The sequence below is a fragment of the Malus domestica genome, chromosome 05 (assembly GCF_042453785.1).
Source record: "Malus domestica chromosome 05, GDT2T_hap1".
NCBI lineage: Eukaryota > Viridiplantae > Streptophyta > Magnoliopsida > Rosales > Rosaceae > Malus > Malus domestica.
The window spans coordinates 2,084,082-2,097,859 of NC_091665.1; the positions used below are offsets into that span (position 1 = coordinate 2,084,082).

A 13,778-nucleotide genomic window follows, 5' to 3' on the forward strand; every position below is an offset into this window, starting at 1 on the left:
ATCCAATTCTGCAGCTATTGAAGACAATGCCATATACTCAGTTTCGGTAGATGAACGAGAGACTGTTTTCTACTTCTTGGAGGACCAAGAAATTGGATTATTCCTAAGAAAGACAACTAAGCATGTGGTAGACCGCTGATGTGAAAATTATCTTAACACACAAATTTAACCATTTTTTGACAATTGTAGTACAAGTATAAGTAGGGATTGTTCTGAACCGGGGATTAGGAAGGCTTGCTAATAACCTCTAAACTGACTCAAAAACATAAAACTAAATTTAAAAACACTTAACAAGACTCACAAGACTCAAAGCAAACTTAAAATACTCAAAACAGCTTAAAACAACTAAATAAACTTAAACTAGACACTAGGAATGACTTTGGACGAAAATTGACTTTTACTTGAACCAAAACATTTAAAAACACAAATTAAAACAGATTCTAACTAATTAGACACACTAAAGTAAAGGGGGATTGAGTTTTGGACGAAGTTGAAACAAACAAACAAGTATGAAAAACTAGACAGATTGTATAACAAATTTGAGAAATAAGATGATGGATGGGATAGCTAGAGGCTTTTTCTCCACACATGATATGTATGCAGACAACTCGATTTCCAGTTACTACTTCATTGAATTATGAACGACAATGCTCCAAATTAACCATGACATCACTAATTAACTCTCAGATTTTCCTTGTTTTATTGGATTGGATGACATCATTCGACAACCCAAAACATTCTTCAAAAGTTCCCTACATAGAGATACAATCAAAGATCATTACGTTTAATGAAAATCATAAGCATTGACAAAGCACTTGCAACTATGACATCATGTCACTCATGCTAGGAATTGAACTTAACGCGATCGTTTATAAGCGACTTTCACTACATGTGAATATAAGTTTGTAACGATTATGTGAAACTTCCTTATATTCTAGCAACGGATTTATGCATGCCAATTAAGTGTCGACCCTTAATTAACAAATACAAATAAGTTATCAATCAAATAGTTAAGCCAATTGCATTCACGATTCAAGAGTTCATAACTGGAATTTATCAAATTATATTGCACACATAATCATGGCTTTGAAATCACCCCTAGCCAAGAGGGGTTTAGCCACTCATATTTACAACAAAACGAAAGGAAATGAATTTAAACATTAGAAACAAAATAAAGAAAACACCTAAACACTCCAACGATCCAAGTTGGACAGCAAGCACGTCCAAGCACTTTCCTTCTCTTCCTTTGCTACGGTACAAGGTGTTGGTGAGTGTTTGAAGGTTTGTTTGTATGGAGGAATGGATGTGAAGATGAATGGATGTGTTTGGATAAAAGTTGTGTTGAAATGGGAGTGAATGATCTAACCAAGTATGAACTAAATTTATGTCACACACGCTTCCTTTTATAGAGGAAGTGCATGGCAATGGAGGGGAACATGGAGTGGTGTAGCAATTGAGTGCAATGATGCATGAAATCTGAAATGATGGAGAGAACAAGGAGTGGTGTAGCAATTAAGTGCAATGATTCAATGTAATGATGCATGAATTTGAAATGATGGAGGGAACAAGGAATGGTGTAGCAATTGAGTGCAATGAGTGGTGTTTGAAATGATTCAAAGGTGAAAGTGAAATGATGATGCAAAGCATGGGGGTAAAATGGAGTGGTGTTGCAGCTAGGGAACATGAATGATTGTGCACATGGTAGAGAAAGGAAAGAAAGGTGGAATGATGCAACAAATGAGTGAATGGAGGGAACATGGATGATGATGCACGACATAGGAATCCAAAGGGAGTGCAATGGTGGTGCACGACAATGATGGAAAGGTGAATGGTGGAGTGACACCCATTTGTGGCTGAGCTCTTTGTCCTTTTTACATTAATTCTTCTTTCTCTTTAACACATTCCTAGCCTCTTTAGTCTTCAATTTCGTCCATCCACCTTGCTCCATACATGTGCTATTCATTCCAAGCCCAAAACTGCTCCAAAATGCACCAAAATGCATCTTATTGCTTCATAAGGCCTATGGACCTATAAACACACGAAAATAGCTTAAAATACATAATTAACTAAGAAATAACAACATAAATGCATGAGAACAAGCTAACTCAGTCGCATAAATATGCTCCTATCAACCGCCGATCATTGGGATCGCCAGCCCAGTCAGCATCACTAAAAGCTTTGAGGAACAACTTTCTTTTGCTATAAGTAATCCCTTGTGACAAAGACCCTTTAAGATACCTCAAAATACGTTTAACTGCAGTGAAATGAGATACCATTGGAACTTGCATAAACTAACTAACTTGATGCACAAAAAATGCAATATCAGGTCGACTAAAAACAAGGTATTGCAAAGCGCCAACAACACTTCTATAAAGAGCAGGGTTATTGAAAGGTTAACCATCATCCTTAAGAAGTCTACTATAAGGTAAACATGGTGTTGTTGTAGGTTTGGCATCAATCATTTCAGTCTTCTTCATCAAATTAGCAACATACTTTTCTTGTGATAGAATAAACCCTAATCGGTGCGAGAAATTTGAATGCCCAAGAAAAAGTGTAAGGAACCAAGATCCTTAATGTCAAACTCGTTAGTCAAATCTGCAATAACTTGTTGAATGGCAGAAGTTGCACTCCCAGTAATTATAATATCGTCCACATATAAAAGACGAATCACAATGGCACCATCAATGTGTTTGACAAACAGTGAAGAATCAGAGTAGGTGGTTTTGAAACCTAATTGTGGCAAAAATTGAGTAAACCTATCATTCCAAACCCTTGGGGCTTGTTTAAGTCCATACAAAGACTTATGTAACTTGCAGACCAAATAAGGATGCTGAGAATCCACAAACCCTGGAGGTTGTGACATATAAACCTCCTCCTGCAATATGCCATGTAAAAAGGCATTCTTCACATCGAGTTGTCTCAATGGCCAATTGAACTGAGCTGCAAGTGCAAGTATTAGTCTCACAGTTGTTGGTTTAACAACTGGACTAAATGTTTCACCATAATCCAAACCTTCTTTTTGGCTAAATCCTTTAGCAACCAAACGGGCCTTGTGTCGAGCAATACTCCCATCTGCATTTCTCTTGATTTTAAATACCCATTTTCACCCAATCAAATTCTTGTGATGTGGAAGATCAACTAAACTCCATGTTTTCTATGAATAGAGAGCATTGAGCTCCTCCTACATTGCATTAAACCACACTGGAACTTTCAATGCAGATTTATATGTGGCATGCTCATTAGTAGTCAAATCCACCACTGTTGAACTGTTTGTAGAAGCAAAGAACACCTTTTTTTTTAACAATCCCACTCTTGGATCGAGTCTGCATAGGATGTAAGTTTAAAGGTGGAACTTCTAGTACCATTGGAATACTTTCAGAACTATACTTAGGAACCACATGAGCTAGAGAATCTTGTGCAGCAATGGACTGAGGTGACATGGATGGTTGAGGTAATATAGGTGGTAGTGGAGAAGATGAATGGAAAGATTGTGAAGGCAATTGATCAGATACTGATACTGGTGGTGATGTAACTAGAACATTTTGTAAGTTAGGAACCACAACAGGAACTATGTTAGGAGAAATAGTTGGATTTGAACGTTTTGATTTTGGACATTGTGAATTAGAACTAAGAGAACCATAGGGAAAATCTATTTCATTGAAAATGACATGTCTTGATATATATATTTTCCCATGATTTAGTTCAAAGCATATGTAACCTTTATAATTTGAAGCATATCCCAAGAAGATACATTTTGCAGACTTAGGTTGTAATTTGTTACTGTTATAGGGTTTTAAAAGTGGAAAACAAGCACAACCAAAAACCCTTAGATGTTGAATTTCAGGAATAGCAGAGTATAAAAGTTCAAATGGTGATTTATTTTGAAAAATAGAATAGGGCATTCTATTGATCAAATAAATGGCTGTTTGGCAGGCAAAGGACCAGAACTTAGAAGGCAAATTGGCATTATGTAAAAGTGTAATTGCGGTTTGAACTATATGTTTATGTTTTCTCTCAGCCAAACCATTTTGTTCAGGGGTATATGGACATGATTTGTTATGGGAAATGCCTTGTTTAGCAAGAAAAGACTGCATAGGTTTACCAATGTATTCAACCCCCATCACTCTGTAAGACCTTAATTCGTGCTGAAAATTGAGTGAAAAGAAACTGATAGAATGTAACAAACACTGGACAAAGATCTGATTTATTAATTAACGGAAACAGGCAGCAAAATCTAGTACACTCATCAACAAAGATGACATAATATTTGAAACCATCTACGGATACACTAGGTGCAGGTCCCCACAAATCACTATGCACAACCTCAAAAGGTATTACAGACTTTGCAGAAGCAGGAGAAAAATGAAGCTTACGAAATTTGCCTTCTAAACAACTCTGACAAATAATAGGAGACACATCTTGTGTAACAACAACATTAGACTTTCTAAGTATAAGAGAGACTATAGGATTGAAAGGATGACCTAATCTGCAATGCCATAAGGTTGAATTCACAGTGTGTCCAAGAAAGGCAAGAGCTTCATTGGCTTGTACATGAGATGATTGGCTTGATGGTAAAGTAGGTAAGGAAGGAATTGGATACAATCGATTGTTGCAGAGTCCTTTATACAAGATTCTCCTTGTGGCCTTGTCCTGAATCAAAAAACAATAAGCATCGAATATTAACCAACAATTGTTGTCAAGACAGATTTTATGAACTGACATCAGATTATGAGACAATTTCGGGATATAAAGAACATAATTCAACTTAATAGGCTGAAAAGATGGCCTAATAAGAGAATCCCTAATGTGAGAAACTTGCAAACCTTCACCATTTGTAGTTTGAATAGTCTCATCGTGTGGATATGGAGATGCCAGAGACAAATTGTTGAGATCATTGGTCATGTGATTGGTTGCACCAGAATCTGTCAACCAAACTTGAGGTGAAACTGAATTGGACATTGCAGGAGCATATGAAATAGAAGCAGTCATATTTACATAAGCATTCGGAGATGGAGAGCCATTCTGATACATCATATTCATCATATGAGGCATATGGGAAGGAATCATGTTAATCGTGGAAGGCATATATTGAGGCTGCATATATCCAGGAAAAGTAGCATGCATGGCAGTCATTTATGATTGAGGAGGTCTGTTCTTATTTCTGTAAAAACAGGTTTTAGCAGTATGATTGTTCCTATCACAAATTTGACAGTTCTCAGAGGAGTCAGATTCAATATTTCTGTAGTTACAAGTAGTAGCACTATGACCATGTTAAGAATATAATTGACAAATGACATTGGCAAATGATGAACCAGTGTGAAACTGAGGAGGATTACCAAGAATTCCAGGTGCATAATCATGAACAATAGGTTTAGAATTGTAATACCTTTGTCCCTGATTATTATAGTATTTATGACCCTGAAAATTTCCAGCTTTGCCTTTACCCTTGAATTTAGACTTGTTACCTCCATTAAAAAAGGAAGGTTGACCAGAATTACCATGAAAACCATTTGGGGTTTCCCTGAGATCCAAAAGACAAAGCACCTAAATTGAAATCTTGGGTCTTTGTAAACATTGAAGTAGAAAATGACAGACCTTGACTATTCTCAATGATAGCTTCTTCTGCAAGCAACTGAGCACGAAATTCTTTAAGAGAAATTACATTCTCTCTACCACGAATGACACACTTGAATGTGTTATACTCTGCAGACAAACCATTCAAAGTCAATATGACAATATTCTCATCCTCAAAATTGACCCCTGCAGCTGCAAGATAGTCTCGTGCTTATTTAATCCTTTGAAGAAATTGAGTTACAGAATTTGCCCTTTTCTTTATAGTCTGAAGATCAGACTTGAGTTGAAAGATCGAAGTCTTGCTAACAGTAGAAAAACGTTCTTGAAGACGAACCCACAAATCTCTAGTGCTTGTACTGCCAATAGCACAAGAAATGGCAACAGAAGACAGTGTTGCAGTAATAAGCTGCATAAGTGCCCTATCATGCATCTTCCATACTTTGTAATCATCAGACTCAATTCTTGAATTAGATTCAGTACATGAAATTTCAGGACCACTGGAAGAGGTAGACGAGAATTGAGAAGGACATGGATTCGAACCATCCACAAAATTCATGATCCCATATCCTTTGAGCATCAATTGCATCTGAAAATGCCATTGAAGATAATTGGAATCATCCAACTTAACTGACACTGAGGATGATACAGAAGAAATCAACCCAGTAATCGGAGACTGCAAGATTTGCAGTTGATTGACAGTAACCATGGTGAAAAATTTTCTTTGAGGAATAAGAACAAACACTTGGTGGGCAAGAAGTGACCGACATAAAATTATAGCTACCAACAATGGAGAAAAACCCAGATATCACAGAAAAGTCATAGAGAGATAAGAGATGAAGCGGAAGCACAAGCACCTAGAAACGAAGAAGTTGTCGAAGCTTATCGGGCGATTGATACCATGTTAACCATAGTATAATATCTTTGAGAATTATACAGAGAAGACCATAGAAGCTTAAAGAACAAGAAGCTTAAGAAAGAAGTCGGAGAAAGTTTAGAGAGAGAAAGAAATCTTTTCATATATTTTCCTTAATGATCCAGATCAATACAATCACACATATATCTAATGAAAGATTCTGTTACAATGTCCTTATCCTCTAACTAAATCTTGTAATCTAGCCGTTTATATATTGACAGATGTCATAATCCTGATGGCTCAAGTATATACTCTAACACTTTCGAGTCTGAGTCTCTAATCTGACATATCAACCCAGTACTTGAAACAAAACAGAAAAATACAAAAATGTTAGGCTCTATTGAAAAAATTTCAAAAAATATCCACAAAAATACTAAAATTTAGACCCCCTCTGCAAAATTTTATGTATTTCAACAGTTATACTATCGTCATTCGATCTCAGCAAGTATTTAAATAATTGAATTTTCATATGAGAACCTAATGAATTTAAACCCTAAACAACGAAAAAATTCAAGTTTATAGAAGAAATAAGTAGTGGGAATACATACAAATGCTTCCCAATGGCAGAGGCGGGATTCAAATTTCGGCAGGCTGATGAACTTGGAAGCTCCAAGACTAGAGGGACTGAGGAAGGTGACGCTTCAGAGGCGCGAGCGGAGTGCAGGAACAGATATAACTAAATATTTCTTTTTTCTTTTTTCTTTGTGGGGTTTAGGGTTTATGACGGACCCATGTGGCTAGGGGATGATGCAGGAGCATAGCCAAAAATAAAATTTAGGGAACTTTAACGAAAAGCACCTGGTACTGTTCACTTTAACGAAAAACCACATTTTTACACTAAAAAGTCAATCCTGGTACTATTCATTTTACCCTTTATTTTGTCCTTATCATTAAAACTCAAAGTTTTCAAGCCATTTTCATTAGTTTTCCTTAAAATAAATGGGAACTTAAACGAAAAGCCATTTTCATTAGTTTTCCTTAAAATTTATCCTTGTACCAAAAATAAAAATTTATCGCATAATATTGGTTATAATTTTTTATTTTTATTTTTATACATTTTAGTTCGCATATGTTGTACATAGTATTACAATTGAGTGTTAGTTCTTTTCATTTGTAAATTATAAATCTTAAGATTAAATTTATAAACAATGAGTTCGATATTAATTTATTGTCCTCACTCTTCTCGTTAAAAATTGGGCAAAATCACATGAAAATACGCTTATAAAGAAAATTAGTGTTACAAATGCTAGACTTATAAACATAAACAGTAAGGTTAAATAAAAAATATAAACACATCATAGATGCAATTAATTAGTCGTGACGGTCCCACATCTCTCCATAAAGATATAAAGACTATAATGCCCATACAATGAGCAATAACATTAGCCCATGGTGATAAGTGATAGTTATTTGGTTTTTTCGAGAAATGATTTGGATGAGCTAAAAGTGTTTTGTAACAACCAAGTACTTCTGACTACATTAAGCAACCAAAAATAAATAAAAAATTAAAGTGTTTATGGATTATTGAAGCATTTCATGGAGAAACACTTCCTAGTACTTTTTAGAAATCACTTGAATATTTTTAATGTATTTATAATATAAGCGTGTAAAATCATTTTATGAACAGAAGTGTTTGTATCAAGAAATACGTAGTAGTCCAATGGTGCCAATTTTGAAGGGCTCATAGGATAGAAAAGTAACTGGCCCAAGATGTTCGATTTTCAAAACTTAAAAAAAAAAGATGCCAGTTGAGCTCAATCTTGAACCGTAAAATTCAAATATAATCTAAACCGTTATAGATAATACTAGCAGTTTAAGCCCACGCGTTGCCGCGGTAATGTCAAATGAATTATAAATATTGTATATAAGTGTTAAAATAAGAGACTATAAATGTGTTGAAGCATTGTGTGTAGACATGTAAAAATTATTTACAAAAAAAAACTATATAATAGTTGTTGACAACTGTGTATACATATAAAGAGTTGTTCAAAACATTCAACTACTAAATCTCATAATTTTAACTTAAACGAAGTAAAAACATCCTCTACAAATACGGATAACTCAATCATACAACCCAAAAGAGCAAAAAACAAAACAAAAATGCTTCAAAACCTTCCTTCGTTTCCGGCATTTTCTCAACAACCAGCCAAAACCTAGAAAACAAAAATCACAGAAAAGGATCAATTGGGAGCTAAATTAACATAAAATGAAAAAACGAAGAGGATCATCATCCAATCTTTACATGCAAACGCATTTAAAAAAATTACTGACTAATCATTAAGCATGGTATGCAGGTAGAATTGTTAACAACATAAGTGAATTCAGGATGAATAAATCCAATCATTTTTGTATAAAACCGCATGAAGGCATGCACACAAATTTTGTGTAAGTAAACGAATATCCAGTTGTACTGAGACTTGAATTATGTATGTTTTCTAATAAAACCCTGTCTTTATCTTCTAGCCATCATACGTCTCTAACAATACTTTTTCATCCAGATTTTTAAAACTATTCATACTCATACTAATCAATTCAATATGCTCAAGGTCTAATACATAAATAAATAAAAATAAATAAAGTTGTAGTTCCCAGAAGAAAAAACCTTTCATTTTAACCGATTTTCAAAGAACTCAAAAAAAAAAAAAAAAAAAAAACACAAAGGACCTACAACTGCATAATAACAATGACCAAAGATTTACTATATTCACTATACCATGTCTCCTTTCCATGTCCATTAGTGAAGTGAACATCGTTCCCCAAATTGACCATTCCTCCACATGAACATCCAAAAAGATCCAACCTGGATCTCTGTCACGAAAGAGTATATATATCACAAAAATGCTTCAAGATAGAAATAACACAATTAGGACAATGAAATATTGCAACCAGCAGCAACAAATAAAAGCCTAATTAAGAAGAAATAAAGATTAGCAAACTTAATAAATGAGAAATAGAGGTACAAACCGGTATATCAGTCCAAGTTAGCACTACGAAAGAGAGACCCAGTGGCATAACCCAATGTGCATAGCAATAGATATAATCAAAGCTGGTGGGTAAACGACATCTTCGTTCATACCTACAATGATAATAAAACAGGTGAACAAACCAGGAATGCAAGTGAACAATATCTCTCATGCACAACCACCAAAAACGTTTTTTGTCTGCAATTTCCATCACCTCGGTTGCCCCTTTTGCAGTTTTTCTTTTTCTTCTTCTTCTAGGAACGCTTTGATTAAGCCTTATCTAGATATTTCAAATATATTAAGGACATGTTTGGTATCCTATCTGAAATTTTTTATCATTTCTCAAAACATTTCTTAAGAACATTTTTTGAAAACAATTTTCTTTAAAACTTAAAAACTTGATTAGTTTGTGATTTAAAATTTTTAAATCTTACAACTTAAACTAAATAAAGAGATCTAAAAAGCGAGGGTCGTAGGAAAGGGAGAAAGAAGAAAGAGGAGAAAAGAAAGTAAGAGATTATTAAAGGAAAGAGAAAGAAGAGAGATGATCGGACGAGATAGAGAGGAAAATGAGTAAGAGAAATAACCAAGAAAATGAAGATAGCGGATTGGAGGAGACATGAAAAAAGTAAAAAAAAAAAAAAAGAGAAAGAAAGAAGAAAAGAGAGATAGATTTGGAATGAGAGAGCATGAGAGAGAAAGGAAAGAAGTGAGTTTAAAATGTTTTTAGATAATAGACTATATTTTTTAGTTAGTCTTGAGTTCAATTTTTTAAAATAGTCATACCAAACAAGTTTTTAAGGCTTAAAACTTGAAAATTGTTTTTGAGTTTAAAAAGTTGAATTCAAATAGAGTACCAAACATGCCCTAAGATTCTTATAAGATTGGTGTCATCTAATTGTTTATAACATATACTAACAATACTAAATGCACACATTGTAAATAGTATTATGCATAAACACTTACCACACAATACAAAAATACTTGTTGGCAGCATTATTGTTGAGGCTGGTGTTGAGCAGAGATTAGTGAATTCTGGGGTGTAGGTTTATCACATATAATCAGGTCTAATGGCCCGTGAAACAATGACTGACTTGTATACAAAACTCTTTGTCAAGTGGACATATCAAAGAAACGTTTAATATGTTCTTAGACTTGTGTTAATGACGGGACAATTAAACACTATATATATATATATATATATATATATATATATATTTTTTTTTTTTTGTTTTTGGTTAAAAAGATAGATTCATAGAGAAGAGAGGCACAAGGCCAAACTACACGTAGAGAAGCAGACACCGCAAACCCAGACAGACAAAGACAAAGATAAACAGGAACAAGAAAGACGCCACCTAAGCAGGTACCAGCGTCGCCCAATCTATCAGTGCATCCCAACCCCAAATTACAAAGGGGACAAGGAATACCATCTTTGTTCAAAATGCCCACTAACGAAGATGGAGGTTGAACAACCCAGCCGAAGCCGCACATCTCCAGTGAAATACTCTTTGCGACAGAATTCGCTGCCATATTTGCTGATCGTGGAATCCACTATATTTTGTTCATTTGAAATATAGGGTGTTCTACTACTTTCAGGCAACTTGAAAGCGTCAAACCATTTAAAGTTGAAAACGCTTTCATGAAACATCTTTCCTTCGAACAATTGATTTGTTTGCTAATTGTGCTTTGTCATCTATTTCCTTCAATCAAATTTCAAAAATCAGAGCAGACTTTCAAAACAATGAACGAAAGACTCACAATATATATACCTATATGTGAAATCTCATTCCTGGATTTCACTGTTATAATCTACGAAATTGTATGATTGAGACTACATTATTTTACGAGAAATTATATTAATTTATTTGAATTTAGATTTTAATTAAACTTGTTACGAAGTTGAAGTTTGGAAATTAATTATCTAAAATTCGTAGACCTTTCAAGGTCACAATTTATATTTTTGGATAGATCTTGAAACCACTAACGCATAGGCAAAAATCGTTTGGGAGTCCAGATTATAACGGTATAGTTACGGACATCTGAAGTTGTGTTTCTAAACTATAGATTTTAATTTTCTTTAAAACTCCCCGTGGAAATGGTGACCAATGCAAGGTGAGGACCAGCCCAATTATGTGGAAGTTTAAAGGGAGACCAATTAGAAGGCAAAAAAAAAAAAAAAAAAAAAAAAGGAAGGACCAATAAGGGAAGAAAAAGAAAAGGGGGATTTTTCCCCTTCCATTTTCGTCAACCCGACCCACAAACACGACTTCAACCCGACTGAATTCCGACCAATCTCCACCATTTTTTAGGTCATTCTCACCCCTCCACCACCTACAACTTATTCTACAACCTCTCATCTACCTTATTTGGTCAAATTGAAGGGTTTTTAAGGCCAATTTCGAGTAGAACCGTATCGGAGAACTCGTAGGTTCTTGACTGCGATTCGCTATTCCGGTGAGTTTCACCACCCACCACCACCCTTAATCAACCTCCCTTGGACCCAGGAACAAGACCCAATCAGTTGTAGGGGCGTTGGAATATCGAGGAAGTCGAATCGAAGAACAACCATCTTAGGGTTTCTGGCGGGTTCAAGTGAAATTGGAGCTTTTCCTGGCCAAATTGGACTTGGCCACAAGTATAAAGTTTGCTCTACTCTTTGAGATCTTCATTTCTGTAATTTTTGATAATTTTAAAAAATAGTTGAATTTTCCGGCGAGTTAGGGCGGCCGACCGCCACCCGCGACGACGCGTGGCCAGTGGGCCGACGATGTCTTTCTAAGTTCAATTAGATGCCATAATTTCATATTCGACACGTGTTCTGTTACGCTTGTCTCCACATGCTTCCTTGTATCCTTCTCACTTGCCCTATCTGTTCCTCAGACAGATGTGGTATCTTCTCTGCAAGCATAAGATGTTGAAGATGAGTACTCGAGAGCAATGTCAGGTAAGTAATCAAGCAAGGGGTTCCAGGCAGTCAGTTCCTGACTGGAAGCTTGATTCCAAGTGCTGACTGATTGCTTTTTTTCTCCTTGTCTTGCAGGTAAGAACAAGGCTAAAGGAAAAGACAGGGAAAAAGCATAATATGGGATACTCTTGCTTTTAACCCTGATGATATGAGATAGTTTTTCTCTGATGTGGCTTGTTTGCAGAGGTAATATCGGGAGGAAAAGAAGATGAGTATTTCGAGAGACTCTGCTGAGAGTGCCCTCTCGGATGTGAAGAAAAGTTGAGCCTTTTTTTTTTATTTGCAGGTATGCCTGGCCGTGGAGGATGGAGGTCGACATATATAGGAGTCTCCTTAACAACAAGTAGTAGTGTTATTCCTTTACCCTTCTTGGTTATAGCAATGTAGTAGAAGCTGCAAGCTTCACGTGTTTTAACTTTGTCAGAGCACTTTGAAAAAGTGGTCTGTGGTATCTGGAAAGCTGATGTTGCATATGAAGATTGCAGACAAGCTTTATCCAAGGAAATCTGGCTTTCGAAGTTCGGAGAGCGATGCCTCTTCGGTTTTCAAACAAGCAATCATGTCGGGGATCTGGCTCTCGAGATTCAGAGAACGGTGCCTTTTTTATTTTTGAGAAAGCAATCATGTTAGGAGTCTAACTTTTGAGATTCGGATAGCAGTGTCTCTTCGATTTTTGAGAAAGTAATCCTGTTGGGAGTCTGGCTCTCAAGATTCGGAGGGTGATGCCTCTTCGATTTTTTAGCACGTAATCCTGTTGGGAGTTTGTCTCTTGAGATTCGGAGAGTGGTGCCTCTTCGATTTTTGAGAAAGCAATCCTGTTGGGAGTCTGACTCTTGAGATTCGGAGAGCAGTGTCTCTTCGACTTTTGAGAAAGTAATCTTGTTGGGAGTCTGGCTCTCGAGATTCGGAGGGCGGTGCCTCTTTGATTTTTGAGAAAACAATCCTGTTGGGAGTCTGGCTCTCGAGATTCGGAGAACGGTGCCTCTTCGATTTTTGAGCAAGCAATCTTGTTGGGAGTGTTTTCTCAAATGTGAGTAAAGGTTGGGCATTTTTGCCAGTCTACCTTGCCACGGAGCACGGAGGTTGACACACATTGGGACTTTCTAGATATCAAGCAGTGGTGCTGTTCCTTTACCCTTATGGGTAATAATAGGGTAGCTAGACCTTCAAAATTTATGTGTCTAAACTTTGTCAGAGATCTTTGGCAAAGTTATATGTGGTACTCGAGGAGCTGATGTTGCGTGTGGAAAGTGGTGCCTCTTCGATTTTTGAACCAACGGCCCTGTTGCTCTTTCTTTTATAAAGGCACCAATTGTGTGCAAGAAGTACATTCAGAGAGTTATTGCTTGTAGGAATTTTCCTC

At 35.9% G+C, this 13,778-nt stretch overlaps 1 long non-coding RNA gene across 1 annotated transcript; it reads right to left on the reverse strand.

The window, feature by feature from the left end:
- Positions 1–8,420: 8,420 nt before the first annotated feature.
- On the reverse strand, positions 8,421–9,574 carry LOC108173752 (uncharacterized). The gene is made up of 3 exons (XR_001790457.3): positions 9,452–9,574; positions 9,201–9,295; positions 8,421–8,640 (listed from the first exon to the last, which is right to left on the reverse strand). It is a non-coding gene; the product is annotated as an uncharacterized lncRNA (long non-coding RNA).
- Between the last annotated feature and the right edge of the window lie 4,204 nt (positions 9,575–13,778).